This window comes from Falco peregrinus, chromosome 11, assembly GCF_023634155.1.
Source record: "Falco peregrinus isolate bFalPer1 chromosome 11, bFalPer1.pri, whole genome shotgun sequence".
NCBI lineage: Eukaryota > Metazoa > Chordata > Aves > Falconiformes > Falconidae > Falco > Falco peregrinus.
The window spans coordinates 25,054,098-25,073,392 of NC_073731.1; positions in this window are offsets into that span (position 1 = coordinate 25,054,098).

Sequence of the window (19,295 nt, forward strand, 5' to 3'; positions counted from 1 at the left end):
TCCACGAGGATCTCAAGAGCACCTAAAAGATGAAGGATCCCTTGCAGATGTTGTGTACAGATATAGATGTAGTTCTCAGGCACTTGCCTGCCCTGGCCCTTACAGATGACAACAGAACAGATATTTTTTCTGCACACAGTAGTTTTCCCTCTTCTGTTAGTTCACCATTCTGCCAGGTGTCTTGCTTTCCACAGGTTTAGGCTTGTTTCATTTTATGGCTGAGACTATTTACATGATTATCTTCACAGAGGTATTAAAAACCTGAGTGGACATGTGCCTGGGTCACCTGTTCCAGCTGACCCTGCTGATGATCTAGGAGGTTCCTTCCAGCCTCAGCAATTCTGTGGTTCTGTGAAACAGAAGCCAATACAAATTTTCTTACCGTACATAAATGAGATTTACATTTCCCACACTTCAGAGAATTCTTATAACTAATATAGAGGAAAATAGAAAACAGCATTTAGCACTTGCTTGAAGATTTGCAATCTCCCATGAGCACTTAATGACACAGATGATGACATATTTCAGATCATGTATATATGAAGAATATTAAAGTTTTTTTTGGCGCACAACTCTGCTTCTTCATTTTCACCCTCGTTTCTGCTCCATGACTATATAAAACAGAAACTGTCTTAACAACATGCTTAACACCACAGAACAGTGTAAGCAAAGTTTCTTGCAGTTGTTATAGTCTCCTCGTCTTTTCAGCTTGTCATAAAAATAAGTGACCCGGTTCAGAAACAGCACAGTTCTCAGATAAAACAACCTTTTCTGAACCAAGGAGATCCAATACCTGATAAGTCCTGACTCTGAAAGGATGCCCTAACTATGTTTTTAAGGAGCAAAGTACCTTTGAGTGAGATTTGGTGGACACACCTACTAAAACAGACATTGTACGCCCCAGGCACTGTCTGCTTTGGGGTTGAGGAGGAATTTCATACTCACGTATGGCACAGAGATGTCTCCATTAAGAGTTTTGCAACATGTTTGGAAAAGGCAAAGGACAGACTGTGCACACCTGAGCAGTGTTCAAACTCTCCTGTCCGAAGCTATTACCAGATTAGAAAGAAAATCTTAATATTCTGCATGAGCTGCTCTAACAAGCAATAGCAAGCTGGCCAAGCAGGTTTTAGCACAGTTAGTATTTTCCAGGAGGAATGTTTTTTCCTCCTCAGAATGGGGTTTATTGTGCTAGGTTGCCTATCCAGTCACCTGCTATTTCTCAGCTCTGCACTGTTGGCATGACACCTTGCTTCAGCTTTTAGAAAAGGGGAGCCTGAGGTTGTATATCATTCTGCCTGGCATTCAAATTATATGTAATGCATCCTTTGGAATGTTTTGCTGAAATGCATGCAAGTATCTGGAGACTTGAAGCCTAAGGCCCTATTGTCCAAGCATATGTAGTGTGAAGTTAAATACCTCTTTGTTTAGCTATTAGTTTCTTCTCAGCTGCTACAATAACATCTGTTACAGGCTGCAAGCCACTCCAGCACCCAGAAATAGCCTTCCACCTCCCTTTCTTGCCAATGCTCTTCTTTTTACTTACTTCTGAAAAAGAAGTATTAATTCTTTACATTACATGACTGGCAAAAAAAAGACATAGGTGGCATAGGTGCTTTCAAAACACAGGAAAAGACAGTGTTACAGAGAATATACTGTCCAAGAAATAAACAGAACTGTGAGATGAAAGGGTGTAACATGGAAACAGAGAGGTAAGAGTAAGCACATGCCTTAGTAGTTAGAATATTATTGCTGATTAAAGAGATGTCACTACTCTCCTTTCTTGTTACAGAGCAGGCTTTAAGGTCCTGGGTGACTGTGTGTGGAAAAGAGATTGGAAAGATGGTCTTTCAATAATTTAAAGAGCACTGCTCTCCCCCAGAAAGCAGAAGTCAGAAAGCAGAGGTAAGGAAGGCAAACAAAAGAGCCAGGCAATTTCATTTAAGCTGTTAGCTAGTTCAAGTTTTATTTAGGGGGGAAAAAGTGATGAAAAAATGCTTTAAGCAGAATTCTGAATAACAGTGCCCAACTATATTAGGCAATTAGGTGTCAGAAACTTGAATGTCATGGTGGAAGACAGTTTCTGCCACAAAATTTAACAATTAAACTAATAAGCAAACAAAACCCATAGTTCACTTGTTTGGGCTTGCTCAGGAAAATATAGCAGGTCTTAGGAGTCTGGGAACAGACACACCTACTGTTTGTGGACCTGCCTACCAAATTTTAATATGGGTGATGGAGAATCCAAATCATTACATCAAAGCAGAGTTAAAATCAGGATGAACTCTCCTGACTTTTGACCCATTGCCCTTTCTGCATTTGCTTTGATGACTCTTATGTGCTAGTTCCCTTTCTTGATTTTTATACTACAGTAAATGTACCCCAACTTATGGACAAGTTTTTACCAGCAGTACAGAAAGCTGTTCTCCTAAGTAAGTAAAGTATTGGAAAAATCTCAGAGAAGAAAATTTCTCTTATACATCTAGTGTACAGAATTAATCTTTTGCCATTAATTGTTAGCACTGTATTATATTAAGTCTTTAAGAAAGTGCTGGGATCTATTCATAATGTTCTTAATTAGGATGTTATCTAATGTGTCCTTATTTTTTCATATTCAGATACAGAAAGTTTCAAGAAAGTTTAATGTCTATACATATCTCCAAGTATTTTCTGTAACTGTATATGATGCTTTCCTCAAAATTAACTTCAAAATGAAATGTACTTTGATTATAAGTGATTGTCCCTGTCTGTTTTTTCATTAGTCAACACAAAATTGCTCAGAAAGTGAATAGATGGTGATGTCTGTGAAATCAGTGTTAAACTTTTATTATGCCAATATTTTCTCCTGTCAACTTGAAGAGCTAATGCAATTTCTTTAAAATCATTTAAGAAAAATGTGATAACACATAGGACTGTCTGACAGTAGAAACATCATATTTGCTCATATACAAATCAAAATGTATCAGAAAACAGCCACTGAAACATTTTTCCAATTGCCTGTAAAAGGAGAACTCTGAAGACCTACAGCAGGAATATAGATGCATGCTCTGGGGACATTTCTGGCTTTCAGATTCTTGCTTTTTTTGCTGCCAAAGACCAAAGCCAAACATATTGCTAAGGCTTTAAGACACATTTTCATCAGTAAAATATCTTATAAAATAGATCCCAAAAACATTGAATGACTGCCAAAATGACAATTTAATTTTTTATGTCCTCATTGAACAATGAAACATTTATGTTTATAAAGGCTTGCTATCATTAATTAGTATTATGAAAACCACCATTCAAAGTTTTCAATTAGCAGTAAGCATTGCAATTAAAAATTAGGAGACTTTATGCTCTCCCTTCTTTAAGTTCTTTTGTCAGATAACAATGCTTTGCACTACAAAAATTTTGCAGAGATATATTGCAGCAAAAATGTATGATACTCATTCTAATTTTGTTTTTTCTGAAGTTATTTATGAGTAATCAATGTTACCCTGTTGCATCATCGGAGTCCAATCTGGTGCTGTGAAATTGTAATTGCAACTGATCTCGGTGTAGGAAAGATGCTGGTCCTATATAGAATTTTCACTGCCAGTCTTTGAAAGTGAGTGTTATTGCATTCACTTAAACAGTTCTTTCACACCCAAAAGCACTGGTGGTTCACAGAAATGCTTTAAAGTCTAAGTGCTAGAGTTGTTAAATTTCCTTGCATGCAAAAGCTGCAAGTTATCACTCTGACATTAACAAGTGCTCATTTCCAGCATCAGTAGGTTAAACAGTAAAAGTTTAACACATGGAGAAGCTTTTATTCTGTAATTCAGGGACCTAAATGATATTGCGTTACCACTCCTGACCTGACAGTTGGAGTTGAGGCAAGGCCTGGCACCGAAGCTTGCTTTGAGAGCAGGCGGTGCTCCAGATTACTATTTCCTACTTTGGACTTAAATTTGATCCGCTTGCAGCTGATGTTGAATGTGGCAGATAATACCCTGGATATCTAATTTATGTTTGATTATTTAAGGTGAGATTTTCCAAATGGGCTCAGTGCTGGAATAACCCCTCTCCCGCTGAAGTCACTGCCAAAACTAGAAGAGGCTGAAAAAGCTCCCACCCTTCCTAGCCATTGAAATATCTGGTGAAGGAACAGGGAGCCAGATGTAATGTTTATGCTGGTACCCGGAAAATGCAGTGCCTTTACAAATTTTCTTTATGAGCTTGGACTCCTCACCTGGCTCCCTGTAGAAACTAGCATGCAAGAGCAGGTGCAAAATACACATTTTTCACTGCAGTCCCCTGAGAGGGCTGTTATTTCCCTCTTTCTCCTCTAGATAATGAGTATCTGGAACTGTGTCAGGCATCCTAGAAACAAGGATGCAAAAGGAAATAGAGTCTGAATTTGACGTAAGTTGACAGGCAAGTAGAAGGGATAGTGACAGAAGAAAGAAGCAGGGAAAGAGTGAAGAGGACGATCATACAGTAATTTGTCTAAACATGCCTCTGAACTGATACACATTCTTCCTGAAAAAGGTTATTTCACTTTAGTCTAGCCTTCCTTTCATCCGTTTTTCTCTCATGCAATATAAGAAGCAATACTTTTTGGATCTTTAAATGCTGTGATTTCAGTAAAGCTATAAAAAAAATAATAAAAATATCAGGGCCTCCTTGGAAAAGGAGGGAGAGAAATGTGTGCTATAAAGACAAGAGCCAGATGTCATTCGTTAAGCATATGGGTTGAGAAGGGTGAAATGAAGATCTGGATGCTTAGAGAAGTATCAGGGTATTCATTCCTCCGGCACAACACACTCTGTCTTGTAAATAATTGCTATGTGTCCTCACACTCACGCAGCTCATGGATTCCACAAGGGTGAGAGCATAGGGCAGCCTCGCTGACACACTTTTGAGGTAACTCTGATGTGAGCTAGGAAGCTATCCAGTTTTGATGTCAGGAATTTTTAGTAATAACCACGGCACTTGGATAAGTGTTTCCCATGGTGAGCTGGCCTCACCAAGGAAAATAAGTGCCCTATATTGAGTCAAATAAGGCCAGCGTGGAGCATCGGTATCAAAACTTACTCTTCTTTCTTTGCCAAGCTGAAGATGTTGAGACAATCAGGTCTATGGTGCACAGGATATCTCCTGTCACCTTCCAACAGTGAGAGGTGGCTGCAGCCAGGGTTGGGCATTGGACACATCTCCTCAGGAACAGATGTTAAAGGGTTTATTTCTTACAATATCAGAGTACATTCAACAACAAGACTTCAGGGACTAGGTGCTCTGCCCCTTCCATGCCCCACTGCTCCGCAGCAAAGAGCTGTGGCACTGCACGAGTGTTACCGGAGAGGAGCTCTGCTCGCTGATGCCAACCCTGGCCCTTCCCTGTCTCTGCACAGGGCTTGGGAAGCAGCTGTGATGCATCTGCCAGTTTTCTGGAAGCACACGAGCTCTCCTGGCAGGGGACATGCCCTACAAGCCGTTTCTGGGCAGATCACATTCGCATTGTGCTGTGTGAGGGATGCAAGGTAAACCTGGCCAGCTGGAGGATCTGTTCCAGTGCATTTTAGCAGCAGTACATCGAAAGTCACACTACTACAGTAAAAACAAGCCAGGCAGCTCCTCAGTGGGTAGAGCTGCAGTGATTTACACTAAGTTGAGAGCTTGTTAATATTATTTATTATGTTGTTATATTTATGTCATATTATATTATATCAATATATTTAACTGGCATGGCTGTGGCAACAGCAATGTTATATGTGGACTCATATGCCTATACATGCCCATCCATTTGCAAGATTCAGGCATGCTTGTGGGCTAAGTGCTGCTCCCTGCAACAGTGTATGCATCAGATACTCAAACATGATAATGATGGGAACAGATGTGGAAATATATAGATAGAACTGGAATCTGGTCAGAGAGCTGCCTCTCACAGTGCAATGCCAGAAAAGAGGGGGAAAAAAATCAAAAGAAACAGAAAATATCCTTCTCATTTAAAAGAAACCACAACTTGTTCTAAATTTATTGTTAATATTCTCATTCTCTATGCAGGCCTTAAAAATGAACAAATGCTTCAGGAACACAAAGCTCTCCCTGTCTGCTGAAATGGCAAAGTTAGTTGAAGCCAAAGTAAAATTTCAAGATTTCCACTTTGAAGTGGAACTTGGAGTTAATGGGCTGGGCATGCCCCGATCCATAACACACAGCAACATACCTTGGTTGAATCATAGAAGCTAGAGATGGAAAAGACCTATTAGGTCATCTTTTCCATCTCCCTGCCAATGTAGGATTATTCTCTGCCAATTCAGGATTATTCTCGAATGTTTTCTAGTCTAGCTTTAAATGACTCAGGCTGTGGGGCTTCCACCACTTCCCCTGGGAGGCTATTCCACAGGCTAATAGACGTTGCTGCTAGGAAAATTTTCCTGATATGCAGCCTGAATTTTACTTTGTTCCATTGCATCCTAGTTCTCCTTGTTATAAGTGTATTACACTACCCTAGGTAATTTGTCTCCCTGCGTGGCGTTTATCACCTTCAAATACTTTGAGATGGCTTCAAAATCCACCTTAGGATGAATCTTAAAGTAGCATTATCCACTACTGCTGACATACATAATATACGTGCAACATCAGTTATAGGATCATATGTAAAACGTATTCATATTTTTGCCATCATGCTGTGAGATCCTCCAGTGAGGAACACATATTGCACCGCTTAGTAAACCCAAACTTGCCTCCCGCTGTGTGACAGCAATTGTTCCCTAAATGATTGAAAAGCACCTACAGCTTGAAAAGTGCCTGATGGTGCAGTGCTGGCTCCCACCTGTGGAATCACGATGTGTGATGGGTTAAATGAACACAAGTAGTTTCAGTATTGCCTTTTCCATACATTTTCCACAGGGACATTTCAGAGTTAGCAGCTGGCAGGGAGGTGGAGGAGCTCACTGGGGGTGTGAAAAGAGGGGGCAAAGGCAAATCACTCTGCATGTGTGGTCCCTGAAAGGGTGGAGACACCCTGGTTTAGATGAGTTTGGATTAAAAAAGCATCATGTATGATTAAAGCTGTCAGGCCACAGTGTGGGCCAGCAGCTCCCTGAGGCCGGGGCACGGGGACTGGGGGGGATGCCCACGAGGCAGGGTTTTGCAGCCAGGATCATCCCACCACCCTCAGTGGGGAGCAGGGCAGGATGGGGATGGAGTGGTAAGCTACATTTCCCAGTGCCCTGTGAAATGTATTAAGATATTGCTTTTTCATTATACAGCTAGGTATACTTTAAAGAAATCCCTGGCTCTGCTGACACCCACAGAGGGATGTGAATGACCTGCTGATCTCTAAAAACCGGAGCTCTTTAGCACCCACAGCAGTGTGTACCTTAGTCCTAGAGACATTCTGTGCACTTCTCTGCGTGCTGGCCAAAGGGTGGCTGTGTTACTTACAGCTGACCTCTGACACTGATTTTTGCTATTGTGATGTGACCATGAAGGGAATTGTGAGAAAACCTTGATATTCACTGAAGGAGACACAGACATTTTTCATCCTGAGCAAAATTTTCAAAGTTCTTTTCCAAGAAAATCTTGTCTTTTCATCTTTTTCTTATGGCAATCACTAGCATTCACAGGGCCAAGATGCTGAGACCCCAGGGACCATCCATTTATACTTTAAATATCCCTTCATTTTTAATTTGCTGCTTGATTCATAGTCAGGTGTTTTGAACACAAGAACTTATTTAGTCACAAATCAGTCATAACATTTTAAAATAGATAAAATTCAACAGAATTAGGAGACATATTTAATGAGGGACCTTCATAAGATTCATTGTGCAACCACAGTCTTTCAGCTTTGTTGCATACACTCACATTCATGTGCATGAAGAGTTTTGAAAATTAAAGCTTTTTAGCTCAAAATGTTTATTAACAAGTGGAAAACCAAAGGGAAGATATTTCTTAGATGTCAAGCAGAAAAAAAATATCCATAAGATATTGTTGTAGGAGCAGTAAAAAAACCCCACAAAATGTCAGAAGATTTGAGATGTATCTTAGTTCAGCCTACAAACTTGCACACATGGAACATCTGCTGTTGCTGTGTGATTGCTCCTGGCTGCTCCACGGAGGTCAATAACTCACTGACACCATCTCTTTATGTTTAGTTGTATGTGTGCTCAGGGTCTATAAAACACATGTACAGACCTTCTACATGCTTCCAGCACTTTTGGACCATCTATCCCAAGGCAATCTGTCTTGTCAAGAACATTGGATGTACAACATAGTCACTTTGAAAACCACATTGCCTTTCTCACAGGTTTATATTGCAGCTTAAGGACCAGGTGAGCAACAAAAAGCAGTTCCCTCTGAAATCAAAATGGTCTTAGGTAAAATAATGTTGTGCTGGTTTTTGGGTCCTGCTCCAGCTGTTTCCCCTTCCCCTGTCCTCAAATCCTAGTAGAGGGTATTTGCTTGCATGGAATTGAAGGGCAGGTCAGGAGAGGAGCCAGATCTGTGTCACACTGTTACCCCTGAGCTGCAACTGGTGTCAAAAAGCTGCAATAAACCTTGACAAGATCAGCTGGTGGCAAGTGCCACGATGAGGGCATTGTCACCAGCTTCCAGAAGGATGAAAAATTGAAAGCTTCCACTGAAGAAACCCACAAATCTAATTTTCAACTTTCCAAAAATGGTTATTGCTGTTTCTACTCATATCCGTTTTCACTGAATTCAGCCTGGGCATGCACATTAGACTGGTTAATTAGCAACTCCATTGCCTGGCAAAAAAGCTACTGGCACGGCAGTCGTTAAGTATGACAGCTGGTGGAGTCCCATGGGGTGCACTGGTCAGCTGTTTTCTCTGTACTTCATCTTCATTATAGTTTATCATTTCTCTCGCATCCTACGATTTCTAGCTTCTTCAGGGAGCTCTAGAGTTGATGCAATATCATTCCTGTCATTTTTAATGGCAATAGTAAAAATTACCTCAAGCAGGGCATTGCTGGATTAGACACTCGTATTCCTAAAGTCAGTATCTTTTGAAAGATGGTATAATGTGAACAGACAGTACGTTTGGGAAACATTACCATTTTAACCCTGAAAGACTGGCCTAGACAGCAGTTACCTTCACTCTGCAAACATTTTTAGACATACTCTTAACAGCATATTACTGAGGAATTAATTTGTTGGCTAGACAGTGGTGGTTCATGAGAATGTAAAAGAATCACATCTGTTTTGTGAGAGTCAAATTAAAAATGAGAGGCATTCTTTTCTGGCCTTTCATTAGTATATATAAATACATTTAATTATTTTATTCCTTAAGCCAAACAATATGTACAGCATTGTTTTGAAATACAGAATGAAAGAAGTAGCACAAATTATTTCAAGATATTACATGTGTGAGATATGGATCACAGCTAAGTTACAGTTCCTTACTGGACATATATCCTTCTGGTTCCTTCTTTATCTCTTTGACGAAACATGAAAGCACGTTGACAGCTACAAAGACTTTGGAGAACCCTATTTTTTATTGAGGCTAAATGCTTTAAGTATAACAGCCATATATTTTTAATGTTTAATGCACACATGGCAATGCAGCCAGACCACACAATGCTGCTATAAGCGGAACCATGTGGCCCTTCCTTGCCCTATGCCATGTCCCCCCATGCAGGGGTGACAGCTTCTGCAAAGCTGCATTACCTTTTCCACGCAGCAGGTGGGCGAAAGGGACAGGGAAGATGGAGCCAAGGGTTGCATTGAGGCAGCAGCAGTCACTTGGGGCAAGTGTATGCCAAGATGGGGCTATTGGCCCAGCAAACCTCTTTCATAGCACACTGGGTGGACCATGACTGACTCTGGGATGCTTCTGTGTTTAAGGATGCTCCAGCGACAGCGGAGAAACTTCCCTGGCAGCACCGCAAGAGCTGTGACCGAGGCAGATGCTGCAGGTACAGGAATAAGGCAGCACAAGTCACAGATGAGAAAGTGGCCCAAACAGCAGAACGCCAGACACTAATACCCTTACTCACAGTCAGTAGCATTCTGCCTCATAACCTGTCCCTTGTGGTACTCCTAATTCTGTTCTCAGAGGAAGGTTTTATTAAGTCAGAGCGTCAGAGGATGATCTTAGCGTTGAAGACTTAAATTAGGCAATCACTGAAAATCCAAGGACCGCTAAGGGGGAGAGGGCCAGATCTTGTATTTCTGTTTTCTTCAATGAAATGTGGTTTAAGGTCTTTAGGGACAGTTCATGCACTTTTACTGATTGGTGTGTGAAGCCAGCTGAACTGAGTCCCTCCCGCCCATGCAGCAGTAGAGCTGAAGAAGCTGAAGAATCAGAGCTCGGAAGACTTTCCAATTGTTTGCTTATCAAAAAGAAAAGACATTAAAAGGTGCAATTGAAAGGAAAATATCTAATGTCAAACCAATTAAACTCATAGGCATCCCTAATGACTGCATTAAAGGAATTACTATTCAGTGCAAAAACAAATAGTACTGGATTAAGTGCTGGGCACTCACATTTCAAATGCTGCTAGTAATGTGGATTTCTCATTACAACATTTACGCCAGAATAAGACTCTTGCCAAGGATGATTTAACTATTCACAGTGTCAAACTGACCTTGTCGCTCATAGAAAGAGCATTAATTGTGATTCATTGTGGTTCATGACAAATTAAAAACTGGGCAATGTTTCAAAATATAAACTCAAACTATAATCTTCTCTATTGGCAGCTGTATTTAAAAGTACTATATCCTATCTAATATAGACTAAATCAGCAGTTTATTATTTCATTGAAATCAAAGGTATTTCTCCAATGATAAGGTAGGACTTGCCCAGATAAAGGATGCCACTATCTTCCTGGTGCTTTCTGCAGTTCTGCTTTCCCAGCATCCAATTAAAATGTAAACATTTGCTTTTCTTATCAGTTCTGTGCTGGAGCAAACAAGGCTTTAACAAGACTTTCAAAGTGACAGAAGGGTATAAGGAGAAAAGAGCAATGATGGCATAGCTGAAAGAAAAGGATAGAAAGATGTAACTGTTCTATTTTCTTTATTTTATTTCATTATACTCTACACAAGAATAAAACAAAGCAGTGTTTAACTCATCCAATGGGACAAACAAGTGCAACAGACATAAATGTGTCTTAGACCCACAGGTGTTTATAAATTCTAAACCTTTGAAAAATATTTATTTATGCCAATATTCATGTGTTAAATTTAAAAATTGGCTTAAAAAGCATGTATAATCAATATTCTAGAGACAGCAGTAGAAAAGCCTTATATCATCTCAGTAACTGTTGAAAAAAGTACATAGTGAATGCTAGTGCAACTTCTTGTTTGCAGTTTCCCTTCTATAGCTTGTTAGGCTGTGTGCTGTGATTATCCCTAAAAAGTTTGCAAAATGCTACGGCAACAACTGGTTATTTATAGTTTACGATTAATGCTTTATTTGCTGGTGAAGTTTATTTGGTGCCAAGTCTCCATCACTGGCTGGTGAAGTTTATTTGGTGCCAAGTCTCCATCACTGGATTTAGCTCACATTGCTTACGTAGAGTTTAAATAACAAGGTGCAGCAACAACTGTTTTTATGCTTAACATCAAGCTGAATATGAATGTACAGTCCTACAATTAATGAAGCACATTGTATGGTGCTATTTTCCTCTGCAATCCTCAACAGCTCCTATTGCAGGGCATATTAGTGCAATATGACTTTTTGATATGGAAATGGATGCGCCTGATTCTGTACAGATACAATCCTATACAAACTAATGATTTCAACAGCAGAGAATATGGTTAGGAAATCTGAGAGATAAAACTTGTGACACCTGAACAGCAAGAGAGAATTTTGGCTACTTCCTATGCAGGTAGCCCAAGTGCAAACAGTGAAAGTATTTCAGAATGGTAGGGAAACCATAGATGTTAACAGAAAACTCTCTCAGGTCAACCACTGTATCCCTTCAGGGTTCTCCTTTACAGGAAGAATAACATTACAGTAACAACAAGAAGAATAACGAGTATTTCTAGAACGCTAAGAATACAGAACCACTTGGCAAATAGATCATGACTGAGCCATGCCTGAGTGCAACGTGTGTCCTTGACATGTTATTTTGCAATTCTGTGAAGGAGATGGCATGAGTTTTTTCTCCACGGGGTGCCTACCCTTCGCCAAGTGTCCCCACATCAAAGTGCAGGGCAGAAAGAGTCACGAGAGAGCAGCGCAGCGTTTGAAGTCCAGCTACAATCTGCAGTCTGGAGGCATGCTTTCTATCAAAGGCTCTTACACCCAGAGCAGAGAGAACAAAAACTGCTACAAACCTGTGCTACGGGCACAAATTGTTAATGGATACACTTGCTGCCCTTCGCCAGCCCCTGCGCTAGGCAGCTGCTGCTGCAACCTGTATGTTAGTGCTGGTCCTGCCTGTAAGGGAAGGAGCCATGCTGCATGTCATGCGTGGATTTGCAGCAAACTTATTACACCACTTACCATTTTCTATCAACTGTTGCTCTCTCCTCTACTCCAAATGTCATTTAATACATGCTGAAAGACAATGTTTTCATGGCCGAATGCAGCCAAGTGCATCTTTGGGAAAAGTGGGAATGAAAAGAAGACAAAGTGTAGTACAGGGGGTGTGAGAAAGCGTGGGAGGTGAAGGACTGGCAAATCCCTGAGTGGGGAAGTATCAGTTCTTGGGTGGTTGACACTGCCCTACTCTAAATTTGGTTCTGGCTTAAACAGCCTCAGAGTTTATCAAGGTGTAGATATTATTTTTGTCGCTAGATTATTCTTATTCTCACCTTATTTTATAGCTGTTTCCATCAGCGTGTCCGTAAACACTATGGTGTTCAGAACAGCATCTTCCTCCCTTGCTGGTGCCAGATTCTGCACCTTCAAAATGTCTATTATTTCTCTTCAAAACACACTAAAGAGAGTGAGACAGATGTGGCAAAGATAATATCTGATGCGAGAGGACCTGCAGTAAGTGTATTCCACTGCAAGGGTAAGAAATTGTAATACAGTCCGTACTAGTGCCTCAGCAAGACTCAGAAAAACTCCAAACCAACTGCAAAAACCTGTCTCCAGAAGCTTTGTCCCCATTCTTTGCTTCTCCTCAGATGTACTTTCTGCAGTTTTTGACTCTGTAGGATGCTCCTTCCTCTCCCCTTGTTTGCTCAGTCTGACCCAGCTGTATTCACCTGTGTGAAGGGGTTACAGTCTGCCTGGTCCCTGGGGAGTCACTGGACTCACGTCTTCATTTGCTGACTTGTACCTCTGGCACCATTATTTCTTTGGCAACACATTCCTGAAACCAGACGGTGTCAGGGATCAGGTAATGATTTATAGTCAGGTGCTGAACAAGGCAAATACAGGGACAGTAGAAGTGTTACTTCTCACTTTAAGAGTTCATCTGATGTTAAAGGCTGGCCGTTCTTGAATCACCCATACAAGAAGGTCTCCACACAGCACTGCTATCTATTAGTTTTATTCTTCTTTACCTGGTTTGTTTTAATGGCACTGAGTAAAGAGGAGGCTGAATTACAACTGCATTACTTTAAGGAAACAAATTGGAATGGGAAGAGAGGTGGACAATTGATGCAAGAGGCTTCCAGAGCCATTACTTTTCAATCAAACCTACCAAACGCTGTGAGTTGCCCAATTTGTTTCATTTATATTCTCCACTTTACAGTGACCGTGGTAATCCTACAAGAAATACAGGGATGTACTGCAGCAAGTCAAGGGGAAGGCCACCAAGACAACAAGGGGTCTGGAAAATGTGAGATATGATAAGAAGCTGAGATGATTCTTAGGGGAAGCGTGGTTGAATATCTTCTTGTGCTCTTCAGCTACAAAATGGGAGGGTGCAGACAAAGTGGAGGTCAACTCTTCTTAGAGGAGCACAGCGACAGCCTGAGAGTCAATGGTCACAAGCTGCAAGAAGGGAAATTCTGATCAGATAACTGTAGTGGTCATTGATAGTTACAATAATGCTTTGTGCAATTCATGGATAAATAGGTATGACTAGATATTAAAATGATTTCATATTCTGATAGTTAAACATTGTTGAAAGCCAGTTTGGCCACAGAGAACTTAAAGTTACACTTAAACAGTGATTTTCATATTTGTTTTCTTGACACCACTGTAGATGTGGTCTAGGAATCCAGTGGAGAGTAAGAAAAATAACAACTGTTTTTTATTAAAAGCGAGAGATTAAATCAATTCATTGGACCTGAAACTGCATGAGTAGGTGAGGCAACAGTCCAGTTCATCTTAGTTCCAAAATACGCCTTCTCACACTGAAGCTCCACAGCAGGATATGAAATCACAAACATCACATCATCAGAACAAATGTTCATTGCAAGATCATGAAGGCAGGACACCATAAATCAACGGCTCCTGAGAGCTGCTGGGTTTGGACTTTTCTTAAGACAGATGAATTTTTTTATGGCCTGTCATTGTAAAATGAACCCAAAATACAGAAAACAAAAATATGGCCATGCAGAAACTGTAATTTAGTAAGTAGAGTTGGCTGAAAAGCATGAAGTCCCCCCCCAAATGCTCCTGAAAATGGGCCTTGATTCAACAAAATACTGAATCATAGGCTTAGCTTGGAGTGTCATTCCACCCTAATTCTACAAATAATTTAAGCACCTAATTAAATTTAAATAGTTATGTATATGTTTTGCTGTGCTAGACATTCATTTACATTTTTAATTAATCTGCTTCAGCCTCAGTAACATCTCTCTGTGTGCTTGTTTGCAATGCACATGCACACAAATGAATCTCTAGCCATGCAAGTTGATTAAAAGGGTTCTGCAGTTGTACAAGTGGGTATTTGCATCAGCTCGTTTTCTAATATGTTAATAATGGTGGATACACTTACGCAGCACACTTTGGGAACTGGTAAATGCAACGTCTCCCAGTAGCCTAATTGCAACAGAGCTCTGATTTCAAGTAAAACTGATTAATATAGAAAGAGTAACCAAAATACATTCAAACAGAAAAAGCATTTGAGAAACCTGTGATGTGCCGTTAGATATCCCACTGGCACACCCACAAAAAGCCCAATGTAAGCAGAAGGTGTTCTGTTGCAAAACGATTCGCTCAGCTCCTGCCATCAATTATTCTGGCCGAGAAGATTGGTTGCTTGGCATCACTGCATGTTGTATAGATTCTCAGTGGAAGGTGCCAAACTCTTCTTATTTTAGCATTATTAGTGTTATTACTGTTCTTTTGTTGTGCAGGGCTTTGTTGTTGGTTTCAAAACACTTGATGCTGGGTGTGGTAGGCAGAAGCCCTCACCCTGGGAAAGAGAGCTCTCCGCGTCCCTGCAGTTTCCAGAAGTGGTTGTTATTTTTTTTCCCCTGGTTGCACGAGGACCGTTCTGCTGCCTGAGTGCTCAAGATCACTATGCGCAGCATCAGGAGAGTATCCTGGACTATCCAATTCCTGCCTGGCTCCGCTTCTTTGGTTGTTGTTGTTTGTGTTGCTTAGGGTACCAAGTCATTTCTGCTGTGGCTTCTCCTTTCCTGTTCTTCTCTAAATTCTGCTACTACCCCCTGCTGTAATCTTGTACATTTAAACTGAATGAATTGCTGCTCGATGAGCCACAGGAGCCTGCTGGCGAGCACACAGGGCACTATTTCCCTAGAAACAACCCTCTGTAAACTGAAACCACCTAAGCAGCACCAACAAAATCTTCGCACCTATTCTGACACGTAGACTCAATTTTTTAGCAGAGACGCAAGCAAAGAAAGAATTTCCTTGGGATAACAGATTTTGGATTAAATACACCAGCCTTCAGGTTGTCAGTTTTTCTTAGTTGGTAATGAATCCTCAAATCCCGAGGAATTTATTTGAAAATGTACAGATGGAAAGGCAAACAGATGAGAACACAGGCAAGTTTGCATAATTGTTTATTTCTAATTTACACAAACATTTTCATATGGGTGTGTGCTCCTGAAACTTAACACTGAATTTCAAATGCCCCGTTTAAATGTAAACATCAAAAAAATAAATCACAGGCGAGAAACTGGCATGGATTTCAATCGGATCTGTCAATTTATACCAGGTGAAGGTCAGGTTTTAACTTTCTTAGCCTCCACTGTTTCCTACAACCACAGCTCTGAGTAGATGGTAGAGTAGCGCAGCTCCCCAGGAACCTGGAGGTGATGGATGGTGTTTCTGTGTGATATACTCCCTCTCTGAGCTGTAAAGCATAGAAAAGGAGTACTGCACCACTGTATTAGGAGCCTGGAGGGTTTCTTTTCTTCCTGGTGTGGTGCATATGGGGAAGGCATCAAATCAAACGTCTGTTATTCCTAATGGAAAGATTCTCACTTCAGTATTCAGTAGGTCACCTTTAGGACATCTGTGTAGTTTCACGAGACCAGTCAAAATATCAAGGATGAATTGGTCCTCATTTTTTCCCATTTGAAAAGTGACAATAACGCATCTTTTTGCAATAAGTTCACATTAAGCTGCAGTTAAATAAACAAACCACAGCATTACAAAGCAGTCTGTACAAATTAACTGACTTTTGGGGGTTTGGGCTATTTTAGCTCGAAGGATGCCTACACTTACTCTTGGGAAAGTCCTGAGAAAGACATTTTTCTTGGCCATAATCAGAGAGAAGACAAAAGCTATCAGCTAGAATGAGTAAATGTCAATTACTCTATTCTTCTCCTTGCAACATGATTTATTATTTCTTATTTTAGCTTTTTCAAGTTTTCTCTCCATTGCTGAGAAGAAAGGACCACTAGAAAATCATTAGTTTCACCTGCTTGTAGATAACATGTCTTACTCCAGTTTTACAAGGTATTCATGGCTGAAAACAGGTCGTGATTTCTGAATGCTCCTCTGTTCTCTGCAAGCTCAAAAACCCGACAGTTTTGTTTGCACGTTTCTTCTTCTGGGTCCATTTTCTCTCTCTTAGAGTATTATATTTTCCTGTAAAGCTCTGCTTTAGGACTTCTCACATTGTTGTTTCAGATAAAGATTGGGTGATCTTGCCAGAACTTAAAGAAAATGGCTACAAAAGCAGCACACAGCTTCATCTTTTTTATGCCGTTCCTTTTTTTACTTAAGCTTGTATAAAATATGTGCAAAACTTCTACGTGAACCTGTGAGAGGAATCTGAATGCAGGGGAGCTACCTGGTTTAGGGAGAAAATACTAATCTGAAATGAAATGTGAGTACAACACACTGAACACACTATGTGAGTACAACACACTTTTCTTCCACGAGTTTCAACATCTTTTTGGCTTTTAGATAAATGAATGCTTAGAAAAAAATTATAAGCAGAGTCAAAATAGTACAATAATTTCCTTTTTAAGTGGAGTTTTCAGATGCATATACCTGTCCAGGATTTGCATCCTGAGTAAACAAGGGGTGCATTTTGGTTTTGCCTAGTGTGACATCCTTGAGACTAGCTGCCAAATAGCACGTATGAAACTAAAACCTGACATTCCTTTAAACCAATATAACCTAATGAAGCAGAAGGGGCAGGTAAATCTGTTAGATTAAAATAGTCCAGAGCATCTAGAAGAGGAAGAAAAAGAGACACACTTAAAGGAGATTGACTTTATTTTTTCTTCTTATAAAATCCTGTAGTCATTTGACAAAATGCACTGAGGCACAATATGGCAGGGTTGTACAATGCCTTTTAGCTGCATGTTGCTATATATACGTTATACATTGTGCCATCCTGCATAGTCAGTCAAGTAGATGAGCTGGAAGAAGAGCACTGCAAGCTTCCAGCTCGCAAGGTAACAGCCCATGCAAAAAAAAAATCAAAACAACCTCTGCCCCAGTGCAGTCCCTTTTCAGGCAATATTATTTTGGCAAAATTAATTTCTTCCTGTGTCATTCATCATTCAAAGAGGTTTATATGACTTTAAGTTTACAAACGTATTTTCTCAAAGAATAGAAGAAATGGTTCTGAAATATAACAGGTTCTGTCATACTGCCATAGGATCATGGGATAATGCAGGTTGGAGGGACATCAGGAGATCATTTAGTTTGACCTCCCGCATGCAGCAAGGCCATTGATAAAGTCAAATGGGGTTACTCAGGTTTTATCCAGTAGGATTTTCAAAACCTACAGAGATGGAGACTGCACAGCCTTTCTGGGCATCTTGTTTCACTGCTTAACTGTCCTCATAGGGAAGAAATTTCTTTACAACCAGGCTGAACACTCCTGTTTTAACATGTATGTGCTGTCTCACCTTCCTATTATGGACCACTGTCAAAACTCTCACTGTGTCTTTTTGATAACCTCCCTATAGGCAGCGGTGGACTGCTACCAAGTCCCTCAGAAGTGTCTCTCCTCCAAGCTCAACAGCCCCAGGTCCCCAGGGCCTGTGCTCCAGCACCATGAACAGGTTTGTGTCCCTCCATTGAACTCACTTCTGTTTATCAGTGTCTGTCTTGTATCAGGGAGGTCTAAAACTGGATGCAATATTCTAGATGGTATCTAGCAAGTGCTCAATAAAAGGGGGTGATCACTTCTTTCAGGGTGTCCAGAACTGTGAAGTCTGGGTGTTGCTGCATGGGAACCATCTGTGTGTCTGAGTATGGCCTCTGGAGATTCACTTTTGGGTTCTTGCTTTTGAAAGTCTTGATCAGTTATGATGCATTCCTAGTGAGGAACTGAATCTATAGTTTATTTGTAGACTTTATCAGTAAACACTAAATAGATAGCTAACATATTTAGTCATGGTACAACACTTTTTGTTATCAGTCAAGCTACCCCAGGCTGGCTGGTTGGTTCCCCTACAGAAGGGATGGGCTGAGCTTCATACAGATGAACCTAATGACAATATGCTGATAACCTAGCAAAGGAACTCTGTATGTTCAGGCCTGCCAGATTCTCCTCTCATCAAGATGATTGCCCCTTTCACCTGCTTTTCTCCCATTTCACAAATTGACCTGAAGCATTAAAACTCCATTTCCAAAAATATTTCAATGTATAGCTGTTCACTTCTGCTGCTGCCACTCATTACAGAGACCAAGACACCTGTAACTCATTACATGGGACAGCAATAAGTAGTCAAGGCATAACATTATTTCTGCACCAGCACATCATGTCCTGCAAGTCCTGATCTGGTTTCAGAAAAGAAAAGCTGTTCAGTACATGCCACCAAAAAAAAAGAGAACTACACCAAGTAAGGACCAAACTCTAGTGCTGGCTTTGGGTTTAGCATCGTGGGGAAGGCTCAGTGCTGGTTTTGATTTCTGGCTGGGATGCATCTGAATGAGCCAGACAGAATGAATGGGCTGTGTTGTAGTGAACGTTTCCAGAGGGGCTGAGCAGGTTCAGATGCACAGCAGAAAAGAGGTA